General features: G+C 41.2%; 1 long non-coding RNA gene across 4 annotated transcripts in view; it reads right to left on the bottom strand.

The window, feature by feature from the left end:
• LOC129150912 (uncharacterized) overlaps positions 1-16,001 on the bottom strand; it is a 57,642-nt gene extending 41,641 nt beyond the window's left edge. The window contains exons 1-4 of one of the 4 annotated variants that reach the window (XR_008557718.1): positions 15,957-16,001; positions 9,458-10,091; positions 8,927-9,050; positions 4,931-5,005 (exon numbers count right to left, since the gene is read on the bottom strand). This is a non-coding gene — a long non-coding RNA (uncharacterized LOC129150912). Of the gene's footprint in view, positions 1-4,930; positions 5,006-7,544; positions 7,806-8,926; positions 9,051-9,457; positions 10,092-15,956 lie in introns of those variants that run through there. The other 3 variants (XR_008557719.1, XR_008557716.1, XR_008557721.1) reach the window with 3 other exon arrangements.
• Positions 16,002-16,695: the final 694 nt, after the last annotated feature.

Below are 16,695 nucleotides of genomic sequence, written 5' to 3'. Positions count from 1 at the left end.
GGTTGGGATGACCTTGCTTCTCTCAAAAGTACCATCTCTTGACCGTTGCAGTGAAAGAATGACAGCCAGTTAAATTTGTATAGCACTTTTAAAATTAGCAATGTAATTTTCAATTCTCAAAGTTCTTTTTACTTATGAGACATGCAAAAACCACATGTAGCAGAAAGCGTATTCATACCTTACCTGAAAACATGTAGGGTTTATGTGGAACAAACCAAGACTGATAAAAAAAACAAACAAAAAAAAAACAATGCTGTGGAGTCAGCAAACTAATTCAAAGTCATGTTCTGATTGTACCACCTAGTGGGCTGGAGGACCTCCTAACATCCAGCTCTGGAAGGAGCCCATGATCTGATCTCCTCTGAAGGATTAATAAACCCTGCTGTGATGAGTGCTGTCTTGTGAAGCTGTAACAGAATGCTGAAGCACTAACAAACTGGGGGGGGGGGGGGGGCAGGCAGAAGCGGGTTAGAGCAAGGAAGCTCCAGGCCCAGAGCTGGAACCTGTGCTCCTCTCCCACCATCTCCATCCCCTTGCTCTTGTTCTTTTTCCTTAGTAGCTCTTACCACTTATCTGACATTACAGTGTATACATATATGTTTAGGGACCACCCCCCTGCTAGAATGCAAAAAGGCAAGGACTCTGGGTACCTTAGTCACTGCTGCCTCTCAACTCTTACAAGTGCCTCCAGCACATGCCAGGGACTTAGCACATATCTGCTGGGTGAATGAACGCTGAAGGAAATGCACATGCAGAAGGAGGGGTCCACCACACATGTATTCTGGGAAAGCTGCAAGCCATTCTATCTCCCCAACAGGGATAAACCAAAGCCATCCTGGTATATGACTACTTGTGATCAATTTCCGTGGAGATTTTGTATAGTTCATCTTGATAGGGCAACGAAAGGAAATGGAAGGGAAGAGCTCTAACGGCTGGCAATGAAGGATTGGCCAAGTTTGGGATAGACTTGCTTAGCAGTTAAGTTATCTGGATAGATACCTTCATTGGAAACATGCAGGTTCTGTGTGGAGCCAAATTGGTTGTCATGCATGAGTCTTAAGTAGGGGACTGACATGAGCAGATAGATCCCTCTAATGACTCATAGCAAATGGATTCAGAGGAAGAAGATAGAAGCTAAATGATAGTCCGGAAGTCACTGGATCACTAGACTAGAGAGGTCATGTGCCAGAGCCCCTGTTGGGGAGGGGGCCTGGCTCAGCCCCTAGCTCAGCTTTCTCCTCAGTCTCTCTGAGCTCCTTCTGCACAACCAGACCTAGGGGCTCCCTGGGAAGCTCTCCTCTTCTGCCTTTTTCAAGCGTGAAAGGACCCCAAACATTCCTTTCCTCGCAGCTGAGACAGGCTGGGTTTACCTGAAAGTGGAAAAGACACGACATGGAAGGGAAAAGAAACCCCCGAGTGCAGATTTCTGATCTGACCAAGCCAGGTCACTCATCACAGCTCCGCGAGATCCCACCTCCTCACTCTTTTGAATTCTCTGGCCCCTCACCCATCCTCTCCTTTTATTAACCTGCTTTGTCTTAAAAGTTTTTTGGTTTTTGTTTTTAAACCAGGCTCTATTTTTATTTATTTATGTTTTATTGTTGACAGTGTTATAGATATCCCCCATTCTCCCACCCCCACCCCGCCCCGCTTTGGTATAAACATGTTTTTTTTAAGTTTGCTTTGAACTTGATATTACCTCAATAGAAAAACAATTGTTGGCATCTAGTTATTACCAATAACAATGGCCCTCCAAAGTCCATTCTATCACCAATACCATCACTTTTTGCAACATCTATCATCTGATTAGATGACTGTATAATTTTTCTGTACAAATTAAGACACTTTGAAAAGGAAAAGACTATTCATAATTAGCTGGGACAACAGGCATCGCCCAGGACTTCCCCAGGCAAACCAGAAATAGGTCACCCTGTGTATAGCTGAAAACTCAAAATACAAGCACTCTTTGTATCTCTCTACCTCAGGATGTATTCTGCAACAGCTTGATTGCAGATACTTCACAAGGACATAGCAGTGTGTCAAGTCTACATTTTTTTAGTAAGATTATATCTGCTTTAAAGTTTTCCATGCTAAAAGTATTAGTGTTTTGTTCTTTCCAGCTTTCAAATTTCCACATAGTGTCTTCTGAATGCCATAATAATCCTGTGAGGTATATGAAGTTGAGGTTAATATGTGCATTTTATAGTTAAGGAAGTGGGACTCAGATATTTTAGATCAAAACAGCAATGATGTAAAGTAGAAGGACTCTAAACTTAGAGTCACAAAGTGCATCTTTGAGCACAGGCGTTGCTGCTGAAGTGCGGGCCAGATACCTTACCCGCATGCACTGAGAGGGACATAGCAACTGCTCTCACAATTGAGCAGACATGGCTTCTGTCTAGTGAAACAAATACAAATAAGTAAAGCTTGTATTGTATAAGCTTATCTTATTTTTTAATTTTTTTTTTACTAATTCATGTTTATTTAATTTTACAAAAGCATCAGTCCCTAACAAATTAAATTTTTAAATGAATGATTTCCTATAGCTCTTTGACAAATCCTGGGCCTTGAGGGCTCAGGCAATTCCTTCAGCATTCTAGGTTCTAACTTCCTCACATTTAAACAATGAAAACAAAATGCTATTCTACTTCACAGTGCAAATGAAATAATAAAACAAAATAATAGTAATGTAATAACTAACATTTGAATAGGTCCTAAGAGTAGCAATTTTAAAATATGCTCAGTAACAGCCCCTAAGAATCTGTGGAACCTCAGTGAGCAGAGGATGGGGCTCCATGACTGAGTTCAGCCCCACCCCTCTCTCCCTTTTCAAAGCAGGTTTGCTTTCACCTCTTTTACATATAAGGTTTCTGCCTTAAGGATGCCATTCAGAAAAGGTGTCCATTAAAAAAAATTCAATCTTTTGCTGGAGCAGACGAAGTGCTTTTGTGCTCATCATCTCACTTAATCCTCACAATGGCCATGTGATGTCGGAATTATGATTTTACAGGTGAAAGAAACGATGAGGAGCTTGAGTGGGTCAGGATCTCAGCTGATAAGTGATGGAGTTGATACAGACTCGTGCCTCAGGGCTCCCTGCCTACGTCTCTTCCTGGCAGCCTGGCAAGTATTAAAAAAGCCTAAAATTTCTGCAATTTTCCTTTCTTCTACTTTTCTTTGTAAAGTCTTGGTTCATGCAAAAAGCCCTCCAAAAAGAGTTCAAAGATCTCTAAAACTACATATGTGCTCCACACAAATCAAACGTCTGCTTCATAAACAGTAAGATCAGAAACATCTCCCAACATAGGCTTAACTCTGTGTATGTGATGAGGGAAACTGTCCTCAAAAAATTCAGATGTTTAAGTCCTGACCCCCAAGACCCCAGAATGTAATCATACCTGGGGACTGGGTCTTTAAGGAGATAATTAAATAAAAATGTGTGGCCATTAAGGTGGGCCCTAATCCAATATAACTGGTGGACTTGAAGAGGAAATTAGGACAGACACTAAAGGAGGCAGAATGATGTAAAAACACAGAGAAGACAGCCACAAACAAGCCAAGGAGAGGCCCGGAATAGAGCTTTCCATCTCAGCCCTTGGGAGGACCTGGCCTTGCCAGCATCTTCATCTTGGATGGCTAATGTCCACAACTGTGAGAAAATAATTTTTTGTAGTGTGAGCCACCTAGTCTGAGGTGCCTTGTTATGGCAGCCCTAGCAAACTAGCATAGTGAGTGCATAACATTTGTACTGCAGTGTATGGAACCATTTAAGTTCCTTTTTATGTGTCAGGTACCAGAACACATCTCATTACTGTCTGTACCATATACTCAGAAAATATTCAGTCCACATTCCAAGGCAAGTGAGTCACAATCTTGTGCTTTTTCTTCTTTTTTTCTTTTAAAATTCTGCATTTTCAGAAGAGTACTCAACCCCATAAACAAGTGTTTTGTTAATAGGAACAGAACTGTTCTTTGAGGAAAGTTAACCATCTGTGGAGGCAGTGTGTCTGCCGTCTGTAAGACCATTAGGAAGGCATCTGTCCTTTTTGGACCTTAATTTATTTATTTTATTTTTTTTTACCAAGGGAGGATAATCTCCAAGGCAATGTGTTATGATTATAAAAGGACTAAATTTGGGGCAAAGAAATAAATCTGAATCCAAGTCCCAACTCTGTCACTGTCTACCTATGTGATATCAGGCAGTCCCCTTAGCTCTTCTGAGCTGTTATCTACTCTTTTGTAAAATGTACTTAATATACTGAAATCACATGTGGCTATGATGACATGGTGAGATAATGAAATGTGAAAATGCCTGGAACATTGCAGAGTCAAAATTTGAGAGCTATAGAGTTTTTGCTAATTTGATTGATTATATTAATGATTAGTTGTATTTTCATTTCAACTCTGAAATGCTAGGCCTATAAGCACTTTTATTAGATCGGATAGTATCTCAAAAGATCATTTGAACTAATTTTTAAAGAGCAAGCAAGATTGCATATATGTAGAAAAATCACATCAGTCATTCTGCATTTTTATTTCTTACTGAGATATTTTAAAAAGCAAGAGTGATGTCTCCGGACATCACCATGACATGCCAGAACATGATGTCAGTTGGTGTTGAAATCAGTCTTCATCTCCTCTAATAACCTCCTGCTGGCTGGGGTGTCTTGGACATGTCAGAAGTGATTTTGCTTAATCCAACTTGCTAATATTGAGCATCTCCTAATCCTTGGCCAATAACAATCCACTCTTAAGAAAAAGTTTTAAAATGCTGTTTTCATCGATTATAATGTACTAGTAAAACCCCAAACTGTTCCTTAATTTTCTGCCACTAGATGTGAGGCCAGATGCCTTTAATTTCAGATGAACCAGATTGAAGGTACTACAGATTCTCAATAAAATAAGATTCAAGTGGATTCTTAATACTCACATCCGAGCCTTTGGGACTGTCTGGTAGAATTTTAAGAGTCTGCAGACACCACAGTTTTCTGGGACAGACTGCTCCCTGGAGCAACATGGAGGTAGAGTTGAGTTGGAAACTCAGAAAGATTGAGAAGTTACTGAATAATACATCAATTCACTCAACCAACACTTAGTAAGTACCTATTAGATGCCCATGACTGTCTTCCTAAGAGGGGGAAAAGTAACTTACTTCTTCTCCCCCTAGTCAAATACAATGAACATGTTGATGGCCTAGTGTACAATCTGTTAGAAATAAAAGTGACTATCATAGGAGTGTATCCTTTAAAGAATGCATAGAGAGGACATACAAGTCATGTATTACACACAAGGGTCAATAGCAACATAGATGTTAAGCTAATACTTTATGAATAGCAAAGTCAGCAGCTGACAACTCATTAAAGAACCCCTGTTGAAGGCCTTTAGGAGCCTGCATTCGAAGCACAAGGCTGAAGCCAGGCTTCCAATCACCCAGCCCCTTTGAGGTATAAACCTTGGGCCCATACAAGGGGAGAAGAATTTGTAGAAGGTCCAGAATCCATTTACTTGGTTTTAGAGAAGAAGAGAGAATATAAGTGAGACAGACAGAATAAGAGAGAATGACAGATAAATTTGAATGGGGTAGAGGAAGCTTGAGAGAATTTTTGTTTATCTGACCAATTATATTAATGGTTTCTCCTCCATTGCCTAAGAATTAAAGGAGAGGACCAGTGATAGAAAAATAAGTTAAGGCTTTTCCTTATGTTAGGGGTTAGAGGGAAGAAGGTAGGAAGCAGGGAATGAGTTAGAAAACTATTATAATTTGCTAAGTGTAAAGTCCTTCAAATGATGCTGATCTTATAAATTATGGGGGTACATCTGAATGAGATCATGTAAGAAAAATAAAACATAAACATGAAGCCTCTGAACAAAAATGAGCTGAGCCTCATTTTTGAAGCCTAGATGACTGAGGCCTAGATGACTATTAATTTACTCAACAAACATTTGTAAGCACCTATTACATATGTTCATTACCTTAGACTTGTTGATTTATAGATATGAACACAATTCCTAAATTCAAAAAATTGTACATTCTCAGGCCAGGCTATATCCATAAACACACAACTGGAATGGAACAAGGTAATAAAGAATGGACATGCCAAGGACCAGGCAAATGTAGAAGAAAACCTTGCTGTACCCCTCGATGTTAAAAAACATATGCTCTACAAAGACAGAAGATATGAACTGAGCCTTTGAAACAGGATGAAGATGTTGACTGAGCAAGTTGACTAAGTGGAGAGAGAGAAAGTGACTTGGCCAAAGGAAAGGAAGAATAGCAGGACAAGCCATGTACTGAAAACCACTTACTTACATGTCTGTTGAGCTCCTACCATACTTGGGAACATTAGAGTGCATAACAGAGAAAAGTATCTACTCGAGTAAAGATCCCATTGTGGTTATGGACGAGGGGAAGTGCAAACAATAAACAAGTGAACAAATAAATGATTAGGATATTTTTTTGAAACCAACTTGTGCAAGCTAGAAAATAATAGGCTAATGGGATCGTTGCAGGAGACCTGTTTTATGTGGGGAGGGGATGAGGGAAAATGACTTTGGTCATGAAAGTTGAATCCAAATGTTAAGAAAGATCCAGCCTTGTAAAGATGAGAGGGGAGAACACTCCAGAAAAAGGGAGCAACAAAAGCAAACACTCACAGAGACCAGAACCAACTTGGAATATTCAAGAAATAGGTCAAAGGCCCCCGTGGCTAGAGCTTGAGTAGAGAGAAGCATAGAAGGAGAGGTGATCAGAGACACAGGATGGCCAGATCATGTAGGACCCACAAATGTCTGACATGGCTGGGTACAGAGTGGAGAAGCTGGAGTGATCAGCAAGGACAATCAGAAAGGGCCGAAGGTGGCCCACTATGAAATTAGGACTTGCACTAATTGTCTCAGTCCAACTGGGCTGGAAGATCAAAGTACAATAGACTGGAGGGCTTAGAAACAACAAGTTTTTTTTCACAGTGCAGGAGGCTATGCAAGTCCAAGAACAAGGCGCCAGCCTAGCCAGTGTTCATGAGGGTCCCTCCCGCATAGATAGCAGTCTTCTCACTGCAACTTCCCATGATGGAAGGGGTGAGGGACCTCTCGAGGGTCTCTTTATTATTTTTTAAATATATTTTTTTTAATTCCAGAGAGGAAAGGAGAGTGAAAGAGAGAGAAAAACATCAATGAAGAAAGAGAATCATTGATTGGCTGCCTCCAACATGTCCCACACTGGGGATTGAGCCCGCAACCTGGGCATGTGCCCTGTCTGGCAATCAAACCATGACCTTCTGGTTCATAGGTTGACGCCCAACCACTGAGCCATGCCAAGCAAGGAGCACTTTAACAAGAACACTAATCTCATTCTTGTGGGCTGTGCTCTCAAGACCTAATCAACTCCCCAAAGCCCCACCTCTTAATGCCACCATTTTAGGGGTTGGGATTTCAACATAGGAGTTCAACGGGAATATAAACTTTCAGTCCATTGCACTCACTAGAACTGGGAACTAGTGAAAAGGAGTCAGATTGGGGAAAAGTTTTCATTTCAGTTGCGTTAACCGGTTGACTTTCACCCAGACATTAATGGGGCTCTCAATATCTTAACAGCAGTCTGTAGCAATGGGAACAGCAGACAAGATTTGGGATTAAGCATCGATAAATTGTCTCTGTGGACCTGGAACCCAGGCCCAGCTGCTCTGCAGAAAGAGAGGTGAGTTCACAAGCTGTTTTGTTTTTCCTCCTTCACAAGCCCCTTGGACACAGAACGTCCTCTGTGAAGCGGCCAGGAGAACGCGATCCAGCTTTACAGTGCATGTAATCTGGAGAGCGAGGAAAGAAACATTTAAGCTGTTATTCAAACAAGTTTCATTCCAATTACTACTTTCCTCTCTGTCAGAGTCAATTATTCTCACATCTGACACGGCTGTTGCCTGCCGAGGTGATGGGGGGACCTGCCTCCCTATTTTTCTCAGGCTGTTTTCTTTGCTGGTTGCTTTGGGTTGTGGGTCGTTCTGTATAGTGTTGTTGATGTTCCCACTGCCGCCAGCGCCGCAGAGTAGCTTTTACATGGCCATAAAATAAAATGAATGTACACAGGAAGGGGGGCCTTGCTCCCAGTTCAGTGCTGGACAGCTTCGCTTAATATGCACTCAGCTTCGCAAGCAGAGACCTGTGGACACACATCACTTAAAGATATAGTTACCATTGGCTTTGTGGCACCCCCCTTTGCCAGCACTGGGCCCCAGCCAGACAAGGACTGACAGGTCACTTTTGCCTTGTAACTCTAGAAGAAATGCTAGTCCCAGACTTTGATAGGCTAATTGCATGAGGATGCTGAGTTAAAGACACCATAGTCTGGAGTCTCTCGGCACCTCCATGATGCTATCAGCTGGCTGGGGCTGTTGAGTTTTCATGACGTAGAAGTGAAAAGAGAGAGCTTACATATTTTCTAATATGTGGCTGATAGATTGAATCTGACCCGTGTTCATGCAGGCACGTTGGATCCCTTTTTGTTCTGTCACCTTGGGTTGCCTTGTGTTATTCTTTGCCCCACCTTCTGAATTTCAAAATGATGGCCAGCAGGCACGCTTTCCGTGATCAAATTTTTGAAAAATTTATTCAGCTGCAGTTTAAAAACATTTCTTAAATCATATATTCTTTCCTGTTTATACCCTGATGAACTCGAAGAAATTTAATTGAAAACTCTGTGGGGTGGTCTCCGGAAAGATGTGAAAAGAGTGGAAGTATGGGGTAAGGGCAGCCATCCTTTGTTATCATACCACAGCCAAACTGAATTGGTTCCTGTTCTCTTCTTATTTCCCACTATTGATCACATTCAAGCTTTTGCTCACAGTTTTCTTACACTTATCTGAAGCATTTCTAGATGCTATAGCATATTATCATACACTGAGAGGCTTAAATAACAAAAATTATCTCTCACAGTTCTGGAGGCTGGGAAATCCAAGATTGAGGTGCCAGCAGATGCAGTGTCTAGGGAAAGACCACTTCCTGGTTTGCAGACAGGAAGCCCCCTCCTTGTGTCCTTACGAAGTAGACTCTGGTCTCTTGAGATCATGTAAGAAAATGAGATCATGTAAGAAAAATGAGATCTGGTCTCTTCATCCCCTTCTAAAGGCACTCATGCCATCTTTGAAGGCTCAGCCTCATGACCTAATTACTTCCAAAGGGCCCCAACTCCAAATACCATACATTGGGAATTAGGGCTTTAACATATAAATTCAGGGGAGCATAAATATTCAGTTAATAGGATTCTGCTCAGTCACCCTGCTCAGTATGTTCTTTTCATATGCAGAGTACATTCATGTCATCTCAACAATCACTGCTGGAGAGGAATTTTGTCCAGCTGTGAATCTGTGAAACAATTCAGGACAGATATAGGAGAGAGGTTCCATTCTAAAAGGGAGAAGGTGGAAGTGAAAAGAGAGTGATGGGTCTCAAGCAATTCACATACCTGGCAAAGCAAACTTCATGAAATCTTAGGGCTTGAGAATACTCCTCATTGGCTCAATGCTCTGTCTTCTAGACACACTGGGTTGGAGGGCCTGCAGCCACAGCTCTGTCAGGTGAAGGTCCCACTCCAATGCCCCAGGCAGCCCTCTGGCCAGTTGAAATCAAGGTGATGCCTTCCCCTTTTGAAACAGTGGAGGCAGCCCTGACAATCTCTGAATTGCCTTTTGGGTCATTCATCTCTTGTCTTGAAGAATAGGGTAGGTTCATAGTCAAATAACTCGGTGGTGATGTCCTGTGAAATCCAAGAAGGGCACCAGCCTTTCATCCCCTTCCATGGAAACTGGCAGTGTCCCTGCTGGGATGGCTGATTAGGTCCCCAGTTCACACCAGCACTAATGTAATAGATCCATCACATCCTTACTGTTCTCTTCCAAACATGCTTTCTCATTTTTTGTAATATGGGAGGGTTTTCCAAATCTTTGAAGTCTGGTTGTTTTTTGGATATCAGTTCTATCTTCAATTCATGTTTCCCTTTTTGAATTTTACCATAGCATCCAGGAGGAACCGAGCTACTTCTTCAAAGCTTTGGTCAGAAATCGCCTCAGTTAGATTCTAATTTTATCACTCTCCAAGTTCTACCTTCCATAAAACAGTAGGACAGAAACACAATTCAACCAAAATATTTGCCACTTTACAACAAGGGTCATCTTTTCACCATTACCCAATATCAGGTTCCTCATTCACATCTCAAACCTCATCAGAATGGCTTTTTTCCCATCCACATTTCTACCATCATTTTGTACATGATAATTCTATTTTTTAAAGAATAAATCAATAGTAAATACAGAAATGTTTTAGGAAGACAAACTCTTTCTCTATAGCAGTGGTGGGGAACATTTTCTCTGCCAAGGGCCATTTGGATATTTATAACATCAATCGCTTAATATCATTCAGTTAATATAAATTTATGTTGCTATGAAAAAAAGCTCTACTAAGAGACGTTTTCAAGGCCCAGAAAACCTCTGTGTAAGCATGACTATTAGCTCCTTCTGAGATACCCACTGAGACACCCAGAAGCTAGAGGTAGTCTGATCCCAGGAAGCAAACCTCCCCCCTCACATGTGTTTATTTTTCCTTTAATCAATTAGTGAGGCAACACAGGCATACAGACATGATGAGGGTCCTCTCTCAATGCACCAAAAAAGCAAGGTTATACAAGTTGGGAGGGTCCCCTGGTGAGTCTTTGCAAAGTTTGAGACAGTCCTGGGCTTTCTCAACTCTGAGCTCAACATTCAGCAGCTTACAATAAGGCCTTTCCAGTGAACTCTGTCTCGTTGATATTGGACATTACAGGAAAACATAATAACCAGTCTAACTGGCCCCTGTGGCCTGGGAAGGATGAATAAGGGTGTGAGCTTCTGTCTACCCAAGTTATAAGGACAATGAGCCCTGCACTAGATGGCCTCAGAATAGATTCACAGAATCAGAGATAGAATGGAATGAACCATCTCCATGTTCCCTTTCACTGGTGGTTGTGGACTCACTGGTGAATGAGTCCTGTAATGGGACCTTGCCACTTTCCAAGGCTGCCACTCACTTCTTCAGTAATTTTAACTGCTAGACACATGACCTCGCATTGTTCATTGTTTTGCACTGTGGAGGCAAAATGGATGGATTTATCTCTAGTTGCCCTAAGATATCTTCAAATATTTGAAGACATGGGATCCTAAAGCCATAATTCTTCTTTTCTGTGTGCTAACTAACTCCATTCCTCACCCTACTCCAGCCTGGTTTCCACCTCACTGAACCTGCTCAACGTGGCCACTGGTGAACTTCCAGTCGATCAGCTTTTAGTTCCTATACCCCTGAACTCCTCAGAGACATCTGAGAGGCATCACTGCTCCCTTCTTGGAATATCTCTCTTGACACAAGTCTTTCCCAGGGCTCTACCCACCATGCTGTATAGAGTCACCTTCCTGTACTGTTCTTTCCGGCTTTAATCACCTGTTAAGTGTTGACATTCCTCTGGGTTCTAGCCTCAACCTTCTTTTCTTCTCATGTTATGAACTGGCCCTCAGTGAATGCATTCATGCCTGTGCGTCCACTCTCACCTACATATGGATGATACCCAAACTCATTTCTGGTTTGAGTATCACATGATCACATAAAAATATCACAAAAAATAACATCCCATGGTGATCTCAAACTCAGTAAAATGCAAAAGTGAAATAATTGCCTTCCTCACAAAAAATTAGTTTTTCCATCTGTGTCCCCCAACTTGATAAATGTCCCTACCGTCTGCTCAATGACATAGTGAACACACTTAGAAGTTATCCTTGACCTAAGTCATTTACTAGTAGCCACATTTTCCCAGCAAATCAGAAGGCAAAGGTGGATTTTAAATCCAAGCCTCCTGATTCCCAACCAAGTGGCTGTATATTTATTTATGTATATTAATGTTTGTGTGCTCAGGTAAATATATGCAAAAAGAACTTTTCAAGGACTTTGAGAGAATATTTACTAATATGTAATGAGATTAATTTCAGTGACAGATACAATATGTCTTTTCATTCCATTCCATCTACTATCATCTTTACATAAGAGTAGAGCTTTGAAGCAGACTACAATTGGTTGTGAAGTCTATTTCTGTCAAGGAGAGGTGAGGCAACAAGGCAAAGTTCACAGCCGGGGCCAGGCACACATTGCCAACAGTTAGCTTAAACAAGGAGAACTCTGACACTTGCCATAAGGGGAAACCTTTCCATGAATCACTGCTTTATTGAAACCTTGCCCAGCAGATGCAGTTTAAGTGGAAAGGGAATTTCTGCTGCTGTTTATAGGACTGTGGGGGTCAGATGTCAACCAGGGCCACCTTAAAAGGGACTGGAAGAGCTTGCCTCTTCGATGGCAGCCTCCACATTTTCACTTATGACAAGGACTGAGGGATTAAATAATTCTGTGGAGGAAGGCATGGTGTCTTTTCCAGCCATGAGGAGTTGCCATGGATGTGAACATCAGAGTTTCCACCGCATTTCTAAATATTTGCAGAGAACCATTTCCTGCTGCAAGAATGACAAAAGTCTAACTCGGAGATTGGACATTTTAGTGCTGGTCAATTATTTCAGAAGAGTTGTACTTTGTTGAAAACCACAGGCAAATATGCTACAACAACATTCTGGGCTTGGCAAGCTTGCCCAATCGAGGAAGTTCAAAATAAAGGTTAAATACTTCATCCTTCGAGCTCTTGGCGAGGGTCGGACAGCACAGTGGGCTGGTCACATAAGAGGCTATTCTCTGGAAGCAAGTGGTGGAAATCGGGCATGAAATCCTCTATTCAGGAGAATACAACCCGGTATTATCCTACAGTGAGCATGATTAGGTGAACGCTTTCAGATAGAATAACATTTCCTCCCCCACTCAGCCTCTTAACCTTCAGCCGCCTCTCAAATGATTTCATTATTCAGATTTATAAAATTTAATTTATTTGCCTCCTCTTGCTGCCAAAAGTTTGCAAACCGTTGCTAGGATCTGCTAGATGTTCTGAGAATGAATCCTCCAGTGTCTCACTTTTACATGGAATATCAAATGCACTCACTCTGCAGAAAGGTAATAGTAGCCACCATTTATTAAATGTCTTCCATGTGTCATACTCAATATGACGCATTTTGCAGACCTTATCTCTTTTGGCTTTAATAAGAACTCCATGAGGCAGAATTTGTTTTAAATATTAGGCTACTCTGCTATAGACCAAAAAAAAAAGATTCAAAACACAGATGAAGATGCAATTCAACTTGTTCTCTGAATGAGTAACTTAAAATTCAGAGTAGTTAAATCACTTTCTCTAGGGCATTCAACTAAAGAGCAGCAGGCCTGAGGGTTTTACTCCAGTAGACCCAACTCCAAATGCCGTTCCATTTCCACCAAACCCTAATCCTCAGCAAAGTGACCAGTCATCCACAGAAGTGAGGGCGGTGGTGGGCAGAGGCAGAGACACAGGGAAGCAGCTACCAGATGGGAAATGCTGACTCAGGAATGAGAAAAACCTCCTTTGCCTATATATCACATGTTTTGACTCATAATGGGAATACTATTGGCACTTTGGTATGGGATACTTCTTCATTGGGCAGGACTGTCCCCACACTGCAGAATGTTGCTTAACATTATCTATGGACACTTAATGCAAGTAGCATCCCCTGCCATTGATACAAACCAAAACACCTTATACATTTACAAATGTTTCATAATGGGATGGTACCAGCTGCAGGTGAGAATCACTGCTTAGAGGAAAAGGCAATATAATCCTAATAATTCATTCTTCTCCTTATGGATAATCAAATAATTTGCCTAACTTGATTTTCTATGTAATTAATTAAAGACAAGATCCTAATAAAAACAAACCAACCATTTGCCCATTTCTATTTGGGAGTCTGAACAGGAAAGGCTTCATGAAATAGGTGAGCTCGTGAATATAAATTTTATATTGAATATTAATTTTAATATTTGAGATCTAATTTAAGAGGGGGAGGTGACAGATTGGAAATGGCATTGTGATGGAGAACAAAGCAAAGCCTTTTACATTGAAGAGCCTCATAAATTGATCACACTTAGCTCATGTTTATCTGGACCAAAGGGTTTGGGTCATTTCTAAGGAGGAGAGTTTCTGATAGTCTCTGTAGAGCCTATGGGTCCCACTGAGCAATTGCAGACATCTTTCTCCAGCCAGTGTGGTCCCACCTTTATTCATTTTTGCCCTTGCACACAAGTGACAAAAAATGACCATGTCACATCTCCAAAGCTTCCACTGTAGCACATTTCTGGTGAGCAGCCAAGAAACCATGCACTCCCAGTGAACATATCACAAAGAAAATCAAAATGTAGATTTCAAAATACGACCTAGATTTATTTAAGACAAGAAGGAGAATGCTCACACCCTCTCTAGGAGATTTAATACAAACTACAAAGCAACTTAAGTATCATCCAACTTTAACTCAGTCCTTCATTATCACCTAGACTGTAACTCCCAGACCTCTCTGACAAAGTCCAACTCCTTTTTCTTCTCAATGGCTGGCCTATATTTGCCCACCACCACTACCCTAAACATGATTTTCCCTTCTCTGGCCCACTTTTTCCCTAGAATGAAGCTTCTATGTATGGCAACCTCCAGGCTCCCCTGCCCATTGACTTCCTGTTGGGTCAGCAATTGGGAGGGCCAAGCAGAAAATCAAGACAAGTGAAGAGTAAAGAGAGCACTTAATTCTTTCTTGCAGTGGCTTGATTCCTTCTAGCCTACAATTCCCATAGATATTATTTCCTTCATGATCAGGCTTGCACCGGGCTCATTAGTACTGCTTCCTCCTCTTGTTCCTTCAACCGAGGAGTGCTAATGACTGCCCTCTATTCCTAGTCTCTGGATGCCTTAACTTCCCTTATTGGCTCCTTCAACATTACCTATACCTTAATAAGTGGTTCCCTTTCATTTAAGCCTCCAGAATTGAACCATCTGAGTGGAATTTGTTTTTCTCTAAGGACTCTGACCAGCATATTCTCCCTCCATGACTATCCACTGTGCCTTGGCACTCCCTATCTGGATTCAGAACTATCCTCTTGATCCCCGGCATCTTCACAGGTGTCCACTCTATCACCTTGTCTAGTAACCTAGCTGACTCTTCCCTAGTTCACTTTCCTTGTAGCCTTTTCAAGTGGAGGATCTTTTATCTCACACCTCATGTGGCTTAATAGCAGGGCTGACTGTCATTACAGCCTACACACCCCACACACACACACAACACAACACAACACAACACAACACAACACAATACAACACACACACACACAAAGAACTCCTATAGCTTATAAAGGTCATGCCATCCTGTTTAATCTCCATCTTTACCTATTTGTTGCTATCGTCTACTGACCTCCTATTTGTCATTTATTTAAGCCTTTAGCTGTTAATTCAATCTTCCTCCACAGCTATACTCTTGTCCTCATTTTCAATGATATCAGCATTCATCATTCATCCAACAAACAATCATTGAGAGCTTTTCACCACCCATGTTCTAGTTGCTAGGAATAGTGTGTTAAGACAGGAGAAAGCTCCTACTATTTTATACTAATTTGAGTGTGGGAGAGGGAATCTATGTGGATTAACCACTCAAACCTTAGCTTAACCAGTGTCACAGATGACTATGTAAATGGAGTCCCTAAAAATGTAATAGAGTGGCCCTGTTAGCCTCTCTATTCTTCACTTTCCTAACCTCCAATGACTTTTCTTTCCACTTAACTGTACCTACTACATTGTCATCACCATAAACAGTACTGCCTTCAATATCTCAAATTTAAATAAAAATTATCTGATTCCCATCTTCAATTCTGGGACTCACTTGCTCGAGTGACCCCCCTATTAGTTGTTCAGCCCCATAGACCTCCAATCTATTGATCTCACTATTTTCTCACTATCCCTTAGTTTTTTCCTGTCTTCAGGACAAACAGGAGAGCTGTACCTGAGATTCCACATTAAGCCAGAGATTGTCCAGGGGACTAAAGTGGTCCCAGGTCATTGAGATTACAGGACTTCATCTCTTTGTCTCCCAGCCCAGGGGATAGTGCTTTGTGATGTCGGCCTAGTCTCCAGGTAACCCCTGTTCAACTCTTGGCAACTCAGTCACCTATATAAACAAAGCCCTGCAATAAGCTTCTTCTGTTTAAATCTTGAAGTTGTTGTTTTTGTATCTTCTTTAGACCCTGACTAACATACAAAAGGCCAATAAGATTTAAAAAGGTATTCGGCATCAATAGTATGAGCAAGAAGTGAAATTAACACAATGTACCAACCAAACTGACAATAAATGAAAAGCAGTTAACATGGCTATAGAATTTTAAAAGAAAGCCCTTAAACACTCCCATTGGGAATGCAAATTGAAGTTGAAAACAATGTAGCATTATCTTACATTTGTGAGCATTTGGGTACCCAGCACCTCTAACCCCTAATAATTAGAAAAACCCTTACACTTCAGCAATAAATTCTTGTCCAAGAATTGTCTTATTAATAAAAAAGAATGTTAGCTATAACAAGGAGAAAGTAAGAAAGGAAAAAAGAAAGAAAGAAGAAAGGAAGGGAAAGGGGGGAAGGAGGAAGGGGAAAGAAAAAGAAATGAAAGAGATGGAAAAGAAAGGAAAAGGAATATTCCCAAGTGACCATTAACAGTAGTATGGATGATAAATTATTATTTATTTTTCCCT

Source organism: Eptesicus fuscus, chromosome 2 (genome assembly GCF_027574615.1).
Source record: "Eptesicus fuscus isolate TK198812 chromosome 2, DD_ASM_mEF_20220401, whole genome shotgun sequence".
In the NCBI taxonomy this organism is placed as follows: domain Eukaryota; kingdom Metazoa; phylum Chordata; class Mammalia; order Chiroptera; family Vespertilionidae; genus Eptesicus; species Eptesicus fuscus.
Note: the sequence above shows the minus strand (reverse complement) of the source record. Positions and strands in the feature narration are given on the sequence as shown.